At 36.3% G+C, this 17,996-nt stretch overlaps 1 long non-coding RNA gene across 1 annotated transcript; it reads left to right on the forward strand.

Annotated features, from left to right (window-relative positions):
* Positions 1-270: 270 nt before the first annotated feature.
* LOC138918454 (uncharacterized) lies at positions 271-11,697 on the forward strand. Its single transcript, XR_011427864.1, has 3 exons — positions 271-296; positions 1,897-2,209; positions 11,490-11,697. It is a non-coding gene; the product is annotated as an uncharacterized lncRNA (long non-coding RNA).
* The last annotated feature ends 6,299 nt before the right edge of the window (positions 11,698-17,996 follow it).

The following is a 17,996-nucleotide window of genomic DNA, read 5'->3' on the forward strand; positions in this document are numbered from 1 at the left end:
GAAGTCATTGCCTTCAGAAGAAAATCTTTTGATAATGAAAGTCTTCTCGACGATAAAGTCCTACACACATTGACATCTCAAATATTTGTTTAGAGCGATGGAGATTCCACTAGGAATAAATAAGTTTAGCGCCATTTGGACATGTCATTAGTTATTAGAAAAATACTCAGAGAAGCTACCCCTTTCATATTCATTCATTCATGCACTCATGCATGCATTCCGTAAGTACTGTTGAGTGTCTACTATGTGTCAAGCACTGTTCTAGGAACTATGGTTACAATGGTAAACATATGAGGGTGAGCCTGAGATTCTCTCTTTCCTTTCTATTCTTGGAGTTTATATTTGGTTTTCATTTGAAATACTCTTGACCCAAGGTCCTCCTAAAACTCTAAGTTTCTGGAATTTGTTTGAGGATGGCCAACAAGGCCAGACACAATAGGGATCCTCCTCCTATCCTGAGTCCAAACAGTCCTTTTTGTCTTTCTTAGGGCGTTTCTCTGACTCCTAACACACTTTCCCACCTCCACCCCAATGTGCATAGGTGAAGTCTTGTGAGAAAAATTGCCTTCTTTAACCTGTAATACAACTTGTCTGCCCCCAAATAGAACTAACTGCTCTTCTTTTCTCTTTCTGAAACTATATTAGGAAAGCGAAGTAATCACTAGAATTCTGCAATTTGAATATATATAATCTTTTAACTTTGGCTTATGTGAATTATACAGCATTAGGGAAATTAGCTTTACAATCTTCCTTGTAGAAAAAAATTGAATTTTCTTTTGGTCTCAGCCGTATGAATTATAAATTGGCTGAAGGGATTTCGGTGAAAGGCAAATCTATAATTATCACATTAGGATTTATTGGAGGCAAAAATGAGATCACTAGTTAGAAACTACAACCTAGACTATATTTTGGCTTTTTATATTTTCTGTGAAACTGTGTAAAACAAAACAATCCCTGCTGGAACTAAGATTTTAGAGTAGCAGGATAATTTCAGGATCTACTGAGTCTATCCCACTTGAGGTTTTTTAAAAAAATAATTTTTATGAAATTCTAGTCATCCTTAACATGAGAATGCTAATTAGTAAAAGAGTAACTAAAAATTTGTCCAAGCCCAAAGAGATTGCTTATTTGGGCAACTGAAAAAGTAGACATTTCCCTTTGTAGCTGTGAATTTGGAAAGAAAATTTCTAAATCATATAGTTTGCAAAGATTTCTTGCCTCCTCTTTAGGAAAAACCTGAGACTTGATATAAGACTTACTTGATGTAAAATGTTTGAAAATTGTCAGCAAGACAATAACAACAGAAGCACTGTGAGTGCTGAGTAACAGGCATATCAGTCCTCCCCTGGTGCTGAAAACTGAACATGACCATTTCCTGGGTACACTAGTTACCTTGTTGCTGCTCTAACAAATTGCCACAAATTTAGTGGCTTAAAATAACACACATTTATTCTCTCCCAGTTCTGCAGCTCAAAAGCCCAAAATGAGCCTTACAGGGCTGAAATCAGTGTCCACAGGGCTAGTTCTTTCTGGACGCTCTGGGGGACAATCCATTCCTTGACTCTTCCAGCTTTTGCCTTCCTTGGTTCATAACTGTTTCTTCTCCTCACTCCAATCTTTAACTTCCTTCATCATACCTACCGCTCTCTCTTATTATAGTACACTAGTATTATTAACCATGCTGTGCATTAGATCTCCAGAGTTTATTCATCTTATAACTGAAGGCTCGTCCTTTGACCAGCATCTCCCTATCTCCCCCACTCCTCAGCTCCTGGAAACCACCATTATCTCTTTCTATGAGTTCAACTTTTTTTTTTAGATTCCACATATAAGTGAGATGATGCAGTATTTGTCTTTCTCTGTCTGGCTAACTTCACTCTGCACAATGTCCTCTAGATTCACCCATTGTTGCAAATGGCAGATATTGCTTGTACAGCAATTCCTTCTCAGCTGGAGATTCTCCTGAGACTTTCATCAGCTGTAACCAAGGAAGCTGGTGGGGATGCTCTGTGCTTGATCCTAAAAAGAGAGGGGAGCATCTCACTGCCCATAATGCCAAGACAAGCTGCAGAGGGAGTGGGGCTCAATAAACGCTTGCAGTTGAATGGAATTGCACACTTGGAGTTGAGTGGAATTGTATACTCCTTGTGCTCATATCGTCTGCTTCTCTACAATCAAGCCCTGTTCAATGGGAGTCAAGGTGTCAGGGGTGAGTGATAAATCACTGAGATTATAAATGTGGTTGTAGCAGAAAAAAATATCCTTTGGCTTCTACTTAAACCACAATATGTTCAGATATCCCAGAACAAATTTTTGTTCTCACTGTCACAACATGCCACCAGTTCTAAAATCAGCAGCAGTTGATCCAGTTTGGAACTATGAAGGTGGATGTAACAGAATGGAACAAAGGTTCACGTAGGTAAGGGAATGAATGTTGAAAATGGTGTGTGGGCTGGAGAAGGAATTAAAGGACAGTGAGGCATAGATCAACTATGCAGCTGGTATTTGCTAATTAGTACTATAGTTGTGAAATAAGAAAAGGAAGAACAAATGTGATAGCAAGTTAGTGATATTTCAGGATGAAAGACTGACGAGTCCGATAATTATTTGTTTTAAGCATTGGTTTTGCAAAATATTATGCTCATTAACAAGTTTGAAAAGTGACAAGATTCAGGGACAGTCTGAAGCTGATAATTGGTACCAAATATATCTTGTAATATAACTAAAGAGAAATGTGGGTTTCATTATGGAAATGTAATTACACGCAAAGGTTGGAATTTCCTTGGAGAGGTTGATTGAAGGTGTTTGAAATGCTTTCAATAGTTTTTAAAATCTGCTTTTTGTTATAATATGACAAATTTGAGGATATTTAAAAATAAATATTAAAATTTTTGAAAGTATGAGTCAATGGAAATTCTAAAATTCCTTCATAAACATTTTATTAAAATCTGTGAAACGCTAATGGACAGAATTCCAGACCTTGGCCAATGAATATAAATTATTAAAATGAACCTGATTCTAATTTATTTTAAAGCTCTCAGATCCAAAGCTCATGGATCCAAAATACATGTCTGTAAAAATCTCCTGTAAGTTATAAGATGTCCCCATTGGTTTGTTGGGTAAAAGGCAACTAGCTGTTCAACCAATCAAAATTTGAGCGTAGTACTCTGAGAATAGAAATTCAGAGCTCTATCATTTCATGCTTTTCTTCATGCCTCATAGTTGGATATAGCCTGGAGGGCCTCAGAGAGGAGGGGTGTTTCTTAAGATATTTAAATAATCATACCTATTATTGCAATAGACATCTTGCCAAGGAGAAACTTGCTGGCAGGAGAGCATTATCTTGGATGAATCCATAGTTCTCAGCTTTGTAAGGATCAGAAAAATAAATATTACCAGTTTATTTGAAGTTGATGAAATTCTGGAGGGTTGATTTATTCAAACAAAAAGGGAAACTAATGAACCTGAAAATTAAGTTATCAATTTATAATGGGAGGAATAACTGGCAGGATGATTTGGTACCTGCCAGTGGCTCAGGGCACTCTGTCCTGGAGTCCACTCAGAAGAGTGAATCAGAGGCTAAGCGCAGAAGTGGAATAAGGCAGGTGAGGAATGCTCTTAGCTGCTCTGGAGACATACTCATCCAAATATTGGCTCCTCTATGTTAACCTCCTGCTTTCTCAGGTAGTTAAAGAGCCTGTCTGGTCTCCTTGATATTTGTATATTACATCTCTATTAAGCTTATCTGCTTGATGAAACGTACATGTTTAAAGTATTTTGAGGTTGGCTGATCTCATCAGCATTTTGTTAATTCTCTATGTTTTTCAGATTAGATGGTCATATTTTCTGACCTTATCCCTAAATTTTTGGATATTTCCTTATACTCCTCTGCAGACTGGCTATATATCTTAGTGTTAATTGGAAATCCCATCTTATGGTTTACCTGCCACATTGATGGCAAGTGATAGATCTAAAAGGCAAATCTAACCATGGAGCTTCCCAGCTTAAAAATCCTTCAGTGATTCGATGCTGTGCTTGTACCAAATCCTAAACTTCTTAGGGTGGCAGATCAAGTGTTTCATGGGCTGACCCCTGTCTTTCTCTCCAGCCATGTCTTAAGCTGTGGTTCTGGTCCTTTCTTTTTCATGCTAAGGCCACATGAAACTTTTCTGAGGTTCCTCTAATGTGTCTTCTGATTTCACACCAATCCTTTCTGCACATGCATGCATCCTTCTGCCTGGAATGCCCATGATTTCCCCAGCTGCCTTGGAAATACTTTTTCTATGAAATCTTTTTCAATCTCCTCAGGTTTCAGAAGCAATCACTCCCACTTTGTTCTCCCAAGTATCTGGATATTTCTATCACAGCAACTCTAGTCATTGTATTTCCTGTACTGATTCACACGTCTGTCTGGATGGTAAGATGTTTTGTATCTCTAGTGTTTGGCACAATCCCTGGCACATAGCAAGTGTTCAATGAATGTTTGTTGAAAACATGAATAAAAGTCCTAAATTTATAAATTTTTAGTCTATAGTACTGAAAGGAGAAAGGAGAAAAGGGGAGAAAGCGGGAGGCTGCATGTTAACATCTTTGGAGAATGAATCCAAGGACTGCTCAGATATTGAAAAATTCCTATGACTCGAGAAAGGAATACGATGGAGGAGAAATTTCTGAAGTAGATTAAATGCTTTGATAATCTTGCCATCTTTTACCCCCTGAATTATGATGTTATATTATAATATTTATGTAGATTTATACTTTTGTAGATTTCTTTGTTTACTATTCCTTCTTTTATCTCAGTTCTTCCTGCTGGAATAATTTTACTTCTTTCTGAAGTATATCCTTAGGAAAATGTCTTTCTTTTGCTCACATCTAGAGTCACAGTTTAGCTGGGGAAATGATTCTACTTTGATGTGAGTGTCTCTCAGTATCCTGAGGATATATATTCTTCACCCTATTCTGATTTCCATGGTTACTTTAAGAAGTCAGTTGATTGTCAATGCTTCAGAGATAATCTGTTTTTCCTCTAACTGTACATTTCTTTTTACTTATCCTACTTGGAATTTAATGTGCTTCCTGAATCTGAGGATGGATGCCTGTCTTTAATCAATCCTGGAAATTATATGTGTATATATACACACACACATCTCTCTCTCTTAAGATATATATCATACATATTACATTTCCTTACCTATGTTAGAAATATGTATGTTAAGAAATACATATTAAAATAATTTATTGAGGTAAAATTTCTATAACAAAATTAACCATTTTAAAGTGAACAATTTAGTGGCCTAATTCTTATAGTTTGGAATATTGTCTCTGTGCTATTCTATTTATTCTCTCTGCTGGGAGCTCCAAGTTATATTAGATTTTCTGATTCTATTCTCTGTGACTTTTATCTCTGTTTTATATTTTCTGTCCCTTTGTGCTATACTATGTATAATTTCTTCATTCTATCTCCGGCTTTCAATAAATCTCTTTTCATCTGTGATTCTTCTGCTGTTTAACCAGTCTACTGAATTGATAATATTTTTTTTCTTGTGAGGAGATCTTTTAAGATCTACTCTCTTTAGCAACTTTCGCATTAGAGTACAGTAGTATTAACCATAGTTACCATGCTATATGTTACATCTCCATCACTTATTTTATAACTGGAAGTTTGTACCTTTTGACCACCTTTACTCATTTTGCCCACCTCCCACCCCTGCCTCTGGTAAGCGCCAATCTGTTCTCTGTATCACAAGTTTTTTTTAAGATTCCACATATAAGTCAGCAACATATAGTATTTGTCTTTCTCTGCCTTATTTTATTTAGCATAATGCCCTCAAGGTCATTCATGTTGTCACAAATGGCAAGATTTTCTTCTTATTTATGGCTGAATAAATATTCCATTGTATGTATATACCAAATTTATCTTTATCCATTCATCCACCAATGGACCCTTAGGTTGCTTCCATCTATGATAATATTTTAATTTTTAGAAGTTATATTTGGTCTTCTCCAAAAACTTCCTGGTAATTTAAGATACTTTGTTATTCTTTAGTCATATTTTTGATACCTTTAGAGGAACCACATTAAAACTGACAGCTGGCCACTGTAAACATTTATTTTATATTGCCCATGTGATAATTTCAGTATCTGAACTCTTTTGGTGTCTTATTCAGCCATTTTGAGTTTCTGATGACTATTGCTCAGCATAGCTTATTTCCCCATGTGTTTTGCAATTTTATATTGGGAGCTCATATTTGGCTAGTTTGGGGAAACCTGAGTTCTGGGTTGAGGGTATATTTCTACATAGAAGACATGTATTTGCTTCTGCCGGGTGCTCCAAGACACTACCGACCTGATACTCCTTTAAATGTTTAGGGTTCCCGGCTGCTGTAGGTAGTGTAATTTGAACCACAAATCCAAGTGAAAGGGTCATAGTTAAAAACTCTCAGGTGAGAGTTCCCAGTTTTTATCTTACTTTTCTACGCAGAGCAGGAATCAGAATATAAAGTTTGCTGGTTTTCTCCCTTTGGCTGGTGGCAAATTTGTTCTTCTAGTTCACTGCTTTAATGAGGCTGTGGTCTTTTGAGTGTACCAGTGTTGCTGGGGCCTTGACTGTAACTCTGCTTTGCTCAGGCCTAAGGCCTTTCATTCTTATTCCAGAACAGTAATTAAAGCCCAAGACTCCTTTGACTATATTTGAGGTGTTTTTGTGCAAGAATAGTTAATTTTGCAATACATGCCATATCACAGAAAAGAACTAAAGTCTGACAGTGGACGTAGCTCCTGGACCATTTCATATTAAATATGTAAAGAAATCAGGAATGATGACTTAAAAACCAGGTAAAGTCTGGTTATAATTTTCTTGTCATTTGTTGGTAAAGAACAAAAATACAAATGAGTTGTATGATAAAAGTTGATGTATGTAATGAAATTCTGAGAAAAGTTGTATTTTAGGATAATACAGATACAGTGTTTATTCTAGTAAGACTAGATAAGACAAGACCAATAGTGCAATTTGATACTTACTAATAAATATCATTACTTAGACTGAACTGTTCTGTTAGCACCTAAAAATGTATCTTTTTATATATTGTTAAAGGAAATTGGCTCTAGTGATGTACATGTATGTACATCGAGAGTAGTCCACAGTAGAACTGTTAGTTTAAACCATGTGAAGCCAATACATATCTTCCTTGCAAAGAATTCCACTAAAAAGGAGCTAATTGTCCCCTAAAGGTCATTTAGTACAAACTCCATCTAATACCTGATTTGTGGTGTTTCATACAAACTCCGTTCTTACCAATAGATTGGTGAAGGGTATGCCAATTTTCAGATGGTAACGCTTAAGTTTTTCAGATTGCTATTACATGGAAGAAAACCACCCACTTTTCATGTAAATATTTTGGTAGAGATTGTAGATCTGTCCAGGAGTTCTCCATTAGTTTCCAAGATAGAGTTTAGCAGTAGCTTGACCAAAAAATCTCCTAAGAATATCTAGTTTAGACTCACTTTGGGGAACCACCAACTCATTCATATTGGGCTAAAGAGAAGCTAGGAACAGACAGTCCCAGGAGCCAGCTTTTCCATTTCAGTGTTTGCAGAGCTCACCAGGGAGCTGTGGGGAATCCTGACACATCATGGTGAAATGCTCCTTCTCTGTAACCATGAAAGCAGAAACACAGGCAGATTTTCAGGGTGCTTATTAATAAATTAATTCCATAGAATAAGAAGAAGAAGAATGATTAAAAAAACAAGGCTCTAGTTCCCTGCTGTGCAGATACCCTGAGGTCGCAGCTAAACCAGCACTCAGATGTCAGTCTCTTCTTTATATAAGATCCCTACGTATTCTCTTACGTTTGTATGATCTCAGCTACACATTTAAAATAATTTTTGTGAAAGTTATCTGGCATCTAGGTGTTCTGTGGCAGGAGGATTTAAAAAAAAAAAAAACCAGTCTGCCCTATCGCCAGAAGCAGACTGTCTTAACCAAGTTGCATTCCTTATTCTTCATTCTTAGCAGGTACCTGTGAGGTTTTTGTTAAATTCAATAAAAAACACGTTCACCATATCATTGTTAAAAACAAAAATGGGAGAGACACTATCAGCTTCCTTTCTCAGCGGTAGTTTATCCCAAATACATGCATTTTATCAACTGCTGTTTCTGTTCGTGCTATGACTTTGGAATTTCAAGGAAACTGTGTAAGAGAAACAACAGCAAAACAGCTCCACATGCCCTTTTAATTTTAAAGCAAATTTAGATAATACATTGCTGTTTGTAACTTGGTACCTTTTTTAGAAAGCTTTTCTTTGCCTTAGCAAATAAATAACGATGAAAAAATCTCTGAAGCCCACAAATAGTCTAAATTATTTTTCCTGGAGCTTCTATGGTATCTCCTTAGTGTAAGCAAATCTGAAAAGCTTTGCAGATAAATGTTGGAAAATGAATTTTTTATCATTTGTAAAATCAGGCAAGGGAAATTATCTCTAAAGAGATTAATCTCATTGACTTGGTAGTTTTATTAAACTTTAATCATCTTTTCAATATTTTCATTGTTGAGGAAGACATGTTCCCAGACAGTAAAGATTCAGCCACCGACAACTTGAAAGATAAATATATAATTTTCATAAAAGTCTTGTAATCCTTAGACACTGGTTGAGTAAAAACACAGAATTAAATAGTACAGTCAGCACTGAATCTATCAGTGAGACCAACAGTCTTAGTGGGTGACATATTTCAACACACTGTACCAGCAGAATATCATAAGAAGACTGGTTCAAAATAGTCTGGAAGACAAAGCTTCATATCTAATTAATCCTGAAATAGTATTTAATTACTCAAATCAACTGTCATATTGATTTGTGTTCCTTATATCACAGGGAAAGGAGACCAATTTAGAAGAACACTTTATTGAGGTATAATTGATATTAAAAAAACTGTACATATTTAATGTATACAGCTTGATGAGTTTGAGAATAAGTACACGCCAGTAAAATCATCACCATAATCAATGCCAAAAACATATCCATCACCTCCAAAAGTTTCCTCTTCTCCTTTTTCTTTTCTGGTGGCAATAACACAACATAAGATCTACCCTCTTAGCAAATTTTTAAGTACACAATACAGTATTGTTAGCCATAGGCACTATGGTGTACAGTAGATCACTAAAACTTACTCATGTTGCATAATTGAAACTTTGTACCCTTTGACCAAGACCTCCCTGTTTCAAAGAGATCTTATTCTTGCCTGTTTTAAAAATCATCCTCATTCAGTATAGGTACTCAATCTCAATTTAATTCTTCATCTCAAAGAGAGGTAATGATATCTACTTATTTTCAGTAAATTATTGTATATAATTTTTAAGTAAAAACCAATTAGTAAGTCAACAGTCACATTTAACCACAATAGAAAACACACATCCCTTTGTTTTGAGAAATAAGAGACTGCCTTTGTCGGTCCACAGAGAGTGGACTGTTGGGCTTCTGCTCTTCCTAATGTTCCAGGCAGTGTGGACAGTAACCAAGTAGAATGATGGTGTGTTAGTGATGCCTTAGATCTCAAGAATCCAAGTATTGGACAAATAAGACATTAGACATAATCACTACCTGTGAGCAAAAAGGTTTATTTTTCTTTTAATTTCTAACATTACAAGGAAAAAGAAAAGGAACCATATTTTTCCCTAGTTTCATTATAATAGGTGTATGACAATATATGTATTAAAATGCATGAAAAGCATGACAATCTATTTAATTCAGCATAAGAAAAATGCCAATCTGCACAGAAGAACTTATGGTGTTAACTGAGTTTACACAGGTATGCAAGCTGTAGTTCTTTTCCAATAGAAGATAGTGTGTGCTGGATCTTGGCCTTTCTAGACAGCAGCTGTGAACATGGCCTGGAGCATCCACTGTCAGGCTCCTGTCACCTCATAGACCGAGAAGAGAGCTTTCTCTGCCTTGGGTCCCATCATTTCTTTGTGCTACTTATTGAGACAATCTAGATTAGACTTGCTGAATTACTTCAGGGGAATCTATATTGAATGCCCACTCAATGTGTATATGGTCCTGTCTTGGGTTGCTTATGTTCAAAGATTAATCATATTGATAATGCATTTACCCCACAAAAATCTGTATTAGATTTCACACAATGATACAATGCAAAATGAAATCAATTTAGCAAAAACACAGACTATGTTATTCATGAATTTACACTCAAGAATAAAAAATTAATGAGAGCTGATATTTAAAAATATTATATATGCTGATGAAAAAGCAACCCTAAATGGGATCTGATTCTCTATTTTCATAATGGAAAGGTACAAAAAGCTTTTAGTTTGACATGAATATAGAAACATAATGGATGTTAATAAGATAGCCAATGTTTACTTGAACTATGTAATATGAATTTGGTTACATATAATATTTAAAATCATTTTATAAGAATATGTCAATTTAGAAATATTTCTTTTCATTTCAGAAACAATTTTACTCAAATTCTTCACTTACATTTTGACACGTGTCTTCATCTTCGGGAGAGTCACTTTTTGAGCCATCTAACAGTTTTCCAACTTCAAATCTTTTGAAATAAAAGAATTTTTAAGTTGTTTGAGATAAAAATACCTTTGAATTGGCATATGATGCAATAATTGGGAATTTTATCCACCAACAAAATAGCCAATAGTGAAACAGTAAGACAGTTGTTTTTCATTGTCTTTTAAGACATTTATTTATTTAGAGGAGATAAATGACTTACTGAATTACTTTATAAGAAAGTGATCTTGATAATCTTGTTTATATCCACACTTCAACATTTACAATAGGGAGGTCCTAAATGGGAGAATAATGACCAAATCTGTACTAAAAGTCTCTGTCTCTTTTTACTTTTTACTGGTTCTATTAGAAGACCTTCTAAAATTGCCAATATAACATTGCTTGGGACCTTTTCACGTTAATGTATCTTTATAAATAGTTCTTTGTAATTAAAATACAGTAATTGAAAGAATGCCACCCACATCATACGAGAGTTTTTAAAAGGACTTGAATACTAAGTAACTCTCTTTTCTTGAAGGACAATTTTGTAAAACACAAAACAAAACATATTTCACAAATAATCTGCCTTATGTTTTGACTTAAAGAATATTGATTTACTTTTTGCTATTATCTTGGCTTTGATATTATCATTCCTTACCGTGGGGCTTTTCACTCATTGAAGCCACAGAAATGCTCTATACCATTTAACACATACATGGGATGGTGGTTTTAAAACATGTCCACAAATTCTTTGACTCTACTCCCATAAAAAATAGTATCTAATTCTCTTCCTCTTGAATACAAACCAATCTAAGTGACTCAATTTTAACGAATAAAATGTTATAAAAATGATGCTGTGTGACTTCTGAGGCTAGGTTAGAAAAGGTGATATGGTGTCTGACTGAGTCTCTGTCTCTGTCTCTCTCTTTCTAACCTCTCATTGAACCGGTCGCCATGTTGTGAGGAAGCCCAGCCCCTTGGAGAGGCCATGTGTATATGTTCTTCTGCCAACAGTTCCAACGAAGGTCCCAGGCAACAGCCAGGATCACCTGCCAGATATGTGAGTGAATGAGCCGTCAGATGACTCCACTCTTTGAGCTGTTCCAGCCAACATCAAGCAGAGCTTTGTCCAAGTTGTAGATTTGAGAGCAAAATAAATCCTGTTGTTTTAAGTCACTAAGTTTCGGGGTGGTTTGTTATGCAGCAGTGGACAACCAAAATCCACAGGTCATGGGTTATAGAAGAGTACAAATCTTGCTCCAAAAAGAATGATGATGATAAAATAAGTAAATATTAAGGAAATAAAATTTCTGTTAAAGGTTATAGAGATCAAAATAAAACATCTTTTTTTTGAAAGTTGTTCTTATCAGGAAAAATAAAACTGTTCCCATTTTCCATTGGGTGTAACTGAAGAATAATTCAGTGAAAAAGAGTAATATAAGGAAGTAACAAAACAAAATAAAGACAAGGTTAAGGGCATTGCATTAAAAACTGGCACTGTCTCTCCCTCTTGTAAACCACACTTATCTGATGTGTCCTATGGTCCTCAGCAGGTTAGCATTACATCTCTTGGTCCCCAGTAAATTCTTTATGTTCAAGCTGTATCTCCCTGTCCTAAACAGAGTATCTTACACAGAGTAAATGCTTAATAAAGAGTTCCTGAATGAACAAACACATGAATATGAGTCATAATAAATCCAATTTCCATTTTTGGATGGCAGTGCTGATATATTTTCTTTCTGAATCATTATTCCTCAAACACACTGAGTGGACTGAATATGTCCCTCTAAAATTCATATATCGAAGCCCCAACCCACAATGCGACTACATCTGGAGATAGGGCCTATAAAGAGGTAATTAAGGTTCAATGAGGTCATAAAGATGAAGCCCTAATGCAAATGGAGAGTGTCCTTCTAAAAAGAGGAAGAGACACCAGGATGTGTGCACAGAGGAAAGGCCGTGTGAGGCCACAGCGAGAAGGCGGCCATCTGCAAACCTGGGAGAGAGGTCTCAAGAGAAACCAAACCTCCCAACACCGTCATCTTGGATGCAGCCTCCAGATCAGTGAGAAAACGAATTTCTGTTGTTTAAGCCAGCCAGTCCGTGATATCTTGTTATGGCGGGCCAAGCAAACTAATAAACACACCAAACATGTCCCCTGTCAAGGACTTTGTACTTGCTGGTCCCTCTCCCTAGAACTCTCTGTTCCCAGGTAGCCCCAGGGTTTGTTCTCTGTTGATTCAGATCTCTGCTCGTATCCCACCTCATCAGAGGTCTTCCCAGACCACCTTATGAAAGGCAGGTTCTCCCCAACTGACTCCTTAACCTCTTACCCTGCTTTAGATTTTCTTCCCAGCACTTACCCGTCGTTCTCATTATATGATATATTTATTTGTTTTTCAGTTTTCCCCAGTGGAAAGTAAGTGCTTGAGGGCAAGAACTTTGCTGATTTTATCTTACTACGCTATCCTAGTTCCTGTAACAGCGCCTGGCACAAAGTAGCAGCTCAAGGATGTTGAATGAATAAAAGAATGCACACGTTTAGGTTGATGAAGAAAAAAGGATCCGGTTTCAAAAGTAACATCCTCATAAAATTCAAGGTAAAAAGCATATATTTTGTGAAGTTGCAAAAGCATTCTAAGTTTTATCACAAAAGCATTCTGAGCACCATAGGAAGAGTAGGGCTTGGGCAGCCAGGAACTGGAGCCTATAACTGCTGGGGGAGGCAGGAGGATGAGAGAAGTAACAGCACCGAAAGCAGGGAATCTGAGTCCTGTTCTCACAGAGGACATGGTTGCACTAAACTCCTGGTTACAGCCCTGGCTCTATCCTGCTTCCAAATATCCCTGGCTAATTTTGGCCAGAGAGACCTTAGATCCAGACTAGAGATGGCTCCCTAACTGATCGGGCTGGACACAGAAGACCTGTAGAAGTGGCTCCTCTCTAGGAGTGAATTCAGTGAAGTCACTGCAGTGCCCTGTCATGTCGGGCATCATCAGGATGCTCGCTGTCTTGGGAACCAAATGTGCTCCAGAGGGATGAGCTTGGGCTCTTGTGTCAGAGCAAAGTTTATTTCAAAATGTCACTGTTTTAAATCTAGAGTTTAATATAGAATTTAAAACAACTGGTGGGATTGATTCACAGCCACTGTTAGAAAGGTAGGGAGTACATTGTAAATCCTGTGAGAACAGGAACCTATGTCTCTCTTGTGTACTGTTACATCCTTGGTATCTAAGAAAGTTCCTAGCACACAGGAGATGCCCAATAAATGTTCACTGAAAAATGACAGGATGTATACACAAATAGGAAGGGACAACAAAATTGTACAGTTTTATGCAGTTCTGATTCTCAGCCTAGAGCCTTGCCATGAATCCAAACTCTCCTTACTCACAGCTTAACAATAAGAGAGGTCTGAGAGTCTGTTAGAGAGAAAATAGCAATCACTATTTCCTTTCATTCTAAATACGTTCTAAAAAATACTTAGACACCCATGAGCCAGACCTGATGGCCTAGCAGTTAAAGTTCAGCGCACTCCACTTCAGCAGCCCAAGTTCAGTTCCCAGGCGTGGAAACACACCACTTGTCTGTCAGTAGCCACACTGTGGTGGTGGCTCACATAGAAGAACCAAAAGAACTTACAACTATACACAACTATGTATAGTTGTAACAACTGGGGCTTTGGAGGGGGGAAAAAGGAAGGAAAAAAAAAGGAGGAAGATTGACAACAGATGTTAGATTAGGGTGAATCTTCCCCTGCAAAAAAAAAAATTTAGACACCCAGCAGAGGAAAATATCAGGTGTTTATTTTTTTTTGGGGGGGGTGGTGAGGAAGATTGGTGCTGAGCCAACATCTGTTGCCAATCTTCCACTTTTTACTTGAGGAAGATTGTCCCTGAGCCAACATCTGTGCCAATCTTCCTCTATTTTGTATGTGGGACGACACAACAGCATAGCATGATGAGCAATGCATAGGTCAGTGCCCAGTATCTGAAGCTGTGATGCCTGGGCCACTGAAGCGGAGTGCACACACTCAACCATTATGCCACCAGGCCAGCCCTGAACTTTTAGAAATCAGATGTAAAAATGTAAACCAAAGTATTTGGTAATATTTATTATTTTGTGAAACATCCTAATAACTACAACAAATAATCAATTTATAAATTATAATTTAAACTTATCATGGAAAGTTGTTAAATGAAAAAATATAGTCATCCAAACTTTTAAAAAGTTCTACAAATAGGTTAAACAAATCAAAGATAGCAGTAAGGGCTAGATTTGAGGGTATTTTAGAGGCATATCTAGAAAGCCATTGAGAAAATCAGAATTTTGGGGGGTTTATACCTATTTCTGTTCTGAAAAACAGTGTTTAATAATAGTAAAATAATTCCTATTTGTTATATATAGAGAATATAATGAATTTCAATTCTTAAATTACAAGATTTTCCCAAAGATAACATGTTGTATGCATTTCCCCCCAAAGGAACATGACAATGTTCAGAAAAAAACTAGTGTGCAACTTAGTTTTTATATAACTCAGATCCCTATCTCTCCCCAGAAGTGCAATTTCAAAGTGAAAATGAAGAGCGGGGTGATATATGGCTTGTAGAAAAAAATGATTAAACAAAGTCTTTCTGATTAATGATTTAAATCAAAATCTAAATGGGTACGTTTATCAGTTCCACCCTGGAGCGCCCTTAGAATAATACACTGCTGCAGATTATTAACCCACTCATGTGGGTTAGAATTTGCATCACTTATCACACAGAAATCATTGCTATTGCTGAACTGACGGATGGTTAATCCTCAACAGATTGCAGTTTATTAACATTAGAAGGAGGGCGGAGCATTGCACCCCAACATATTTTGGGGGACATGCCCACGCTGTTCCTCTCGGCTTCAGAAGCTTTTCTCCTTTCTTTCTCCCAGTAGGATTCAATTCTTTTGGAGTGTTTCTCCCTTATCTATCTCTTTGATCTTTGCTTGAAAGCAATATAAACTTTAATCAGGATTTCACAACTTGTTATATTGATTGTTCCTCTGGACTTATCAACAAAACAAATGTCTTTGTTTTTTCTGTATTTCTTTAGTAAAAGAATCAAAAGCCAGCTTCCTACAAAACAAAGACAACTTAAAAATCGTTCAGTTCTAGTGGGATAAAATATTGACTGTGGATTCAAAGTAAGCAAGCAGATACAAAGAAAATATCTATTTTCATCACCTCATATATTGCTCAGAGAATGCCCTTATTTCCAAGTCTCATTTATAAAGTACCCATCACTTCATCACTGTGTATTTGAACTTATTTTCATTAACTGGGTAAATAAGTCTCCTGATTATTTTCCCAAAGGATTGGCATAGCAACACGCTGTTAGACTGATCTCTTTAGCTTACTAGCTTCCTTTCTCTCTCTCCAGCCTGAATTACAAACTCTCCATTTCTCTTCTTTTTAGCAACTCTTTCTGGCTCCTTCAGTAAAAATTTGAAATTTGCTCTACATGAATTCTCTTGGATTTGAAAGCCAAAATAGCTCATAATTCTAGCTGTACGTTTTCAATATTCATTGTCATGGCAAAGATTTCTCCCAGAAAATTTCTACTTGAAAAATGTATCATTTTAATAATGTTCCTAATGTTATTACAAGCGCAACTCTAGAATTTTTAACCACTATAGTCTTATTGCTTTATCAAGTAAATGAATATATGAAAGAAGGCATTATGGAATCCATCAAAATCAACCCTAATCAATTAAGGACACTGGGGATAGAAATTATTTGTTTCAATAATATCAAGAAGTAGAATTGTGAGCACATGCTGCATAAATTAACTACTTGTTTTCTGGAAAGCAGAAGTTCATTCCCGCAGATAAAATGTCTCCTCAGTCAGGAAGCAAGAAACAAAAGAATAGATCCCAAATAAGGACAGGTCTTGGGTGTTGATGAAGTATAGGTAGAGAGATGAAGATTTCACAAACACTGGTATCAACCTGAGAGGTGAGCTCTTAAATTAGGGAAGGAGAGTATGAATTTGGTCACAAAATTCAACATACAACTTTAGTAACAAAAATGAAGCTTAAGCTGCAATTTACATTAACTATTATAAAAGTCCAGCATTCAGCAAACCTAAGTGAATAATTATACTTATAAAACTAAATGGTGAAAATTTGATTAGTTCACAAGGTTAACAGAATCCAACTTGATTCTTCAGTTGTTCTGGTTCTATCTCTGGACTATTACTTGACCAGGGGAAAGGATGAGCATTTCATTTTAATGAGGAAAATGTAATTTCTGGGTAAAATCTGTTCATTTACAAATGGATCTTCTCTATGAATTGCATGGGGAAGTCAATGTTTCTCAAAGAACCTACACTGAATAGATGGTTTCGTATCATTATTTATTGGTGCATTTTATCCCAAATTATGGTATAAGAGTAACTAAGGAGGAAGCAATCAAGATAAACATTTACATTGACTTACACAGTAGAATTAGACTATCCATGTCTCTTAATGTGTATGACTTCTCTTAACGGCCAAATATTCTCTCCTGTGCTGACTAACATGGTGGCTGCTAGCTACCTGTGACTACATAAATTAAATTGAATTAAAAATTCAGTTCTGCACTTGCACTGGCTACATTTCAAATACTCAAAAGCTACATCTAGCCATTCATTACTGTATTGGACAGTGAAGATATAGAACATTTCCACCATTGCAGAAAACTCTATTGGACAGCGCTGTTGGTCTGATCCTATAACGTGCCATGATAATTTACTTTTTTAGTAATGATTTTTTTCTTATCAGGCAATTAATATTGCCCATTATAGGAAATTTAGAAACGACAGATAAGCCAAATGAATTCAACTGTAATCAGCTAATCCTATGATGCACAAATAACTACTTAATATTTGGTATTTATTGTTGGTGCTTTTTCCAAGCCCTTAGAAACTTTAAACAAAAATGCAACATACAAAACTTTTACTGTATCTCATAAAATATATTAGGAACATTTCTGTTTGTTGTTTTTAAAATCTACATTATTTTACATGGCTGCATGATATTTATTCGGACTACTGCTACCTTTGAAGCTATTTATGATCACTTTCTTGGTATAAATCCTGGAATTAGAATTTATGGGTATTAATTTATTTTTGAAACTTCACTTTCAGGAATTGAATTTTGAAAGACAGAGATGTCTGAACCCAAGTGTTCTCACCTATATAGGACAGGGTGTAACGAAACGGCCTCCAGGCACTCTCCTAGCTTTCCAGGTCTCAGAATTTTTTCAGCGAGTGCCCAAATCTTAAGTTACTAAAAAGCAAGGAAGAAAAAAACACACAGAGGCTTGAGAGAGCAGTTTTAAGAAATCAGTGTTTCCTCTTGTACACACAGTACTGCAGTGAGTTCAGGAATTTGGGAGCTGATCGGGGAAAAGATATGCCCACAAGGTGGCGGTAGCACACAATGAGCTTTATTCGGTGGTG

Source organism: Equus caballus, chromosome 17 (genome assembly GCF_041296265.1).
Source record: "Equus caballus isolate H_3958 breed thoroughbred chromosome 17, TB-T2T, whole genome shotgun sequence".
Taxonomy (NCBI): Eukaryota; Metazoa; Chordata; class Mammalia; order Perissodactyla; family Equidae; genus Equus; species Equus caballus.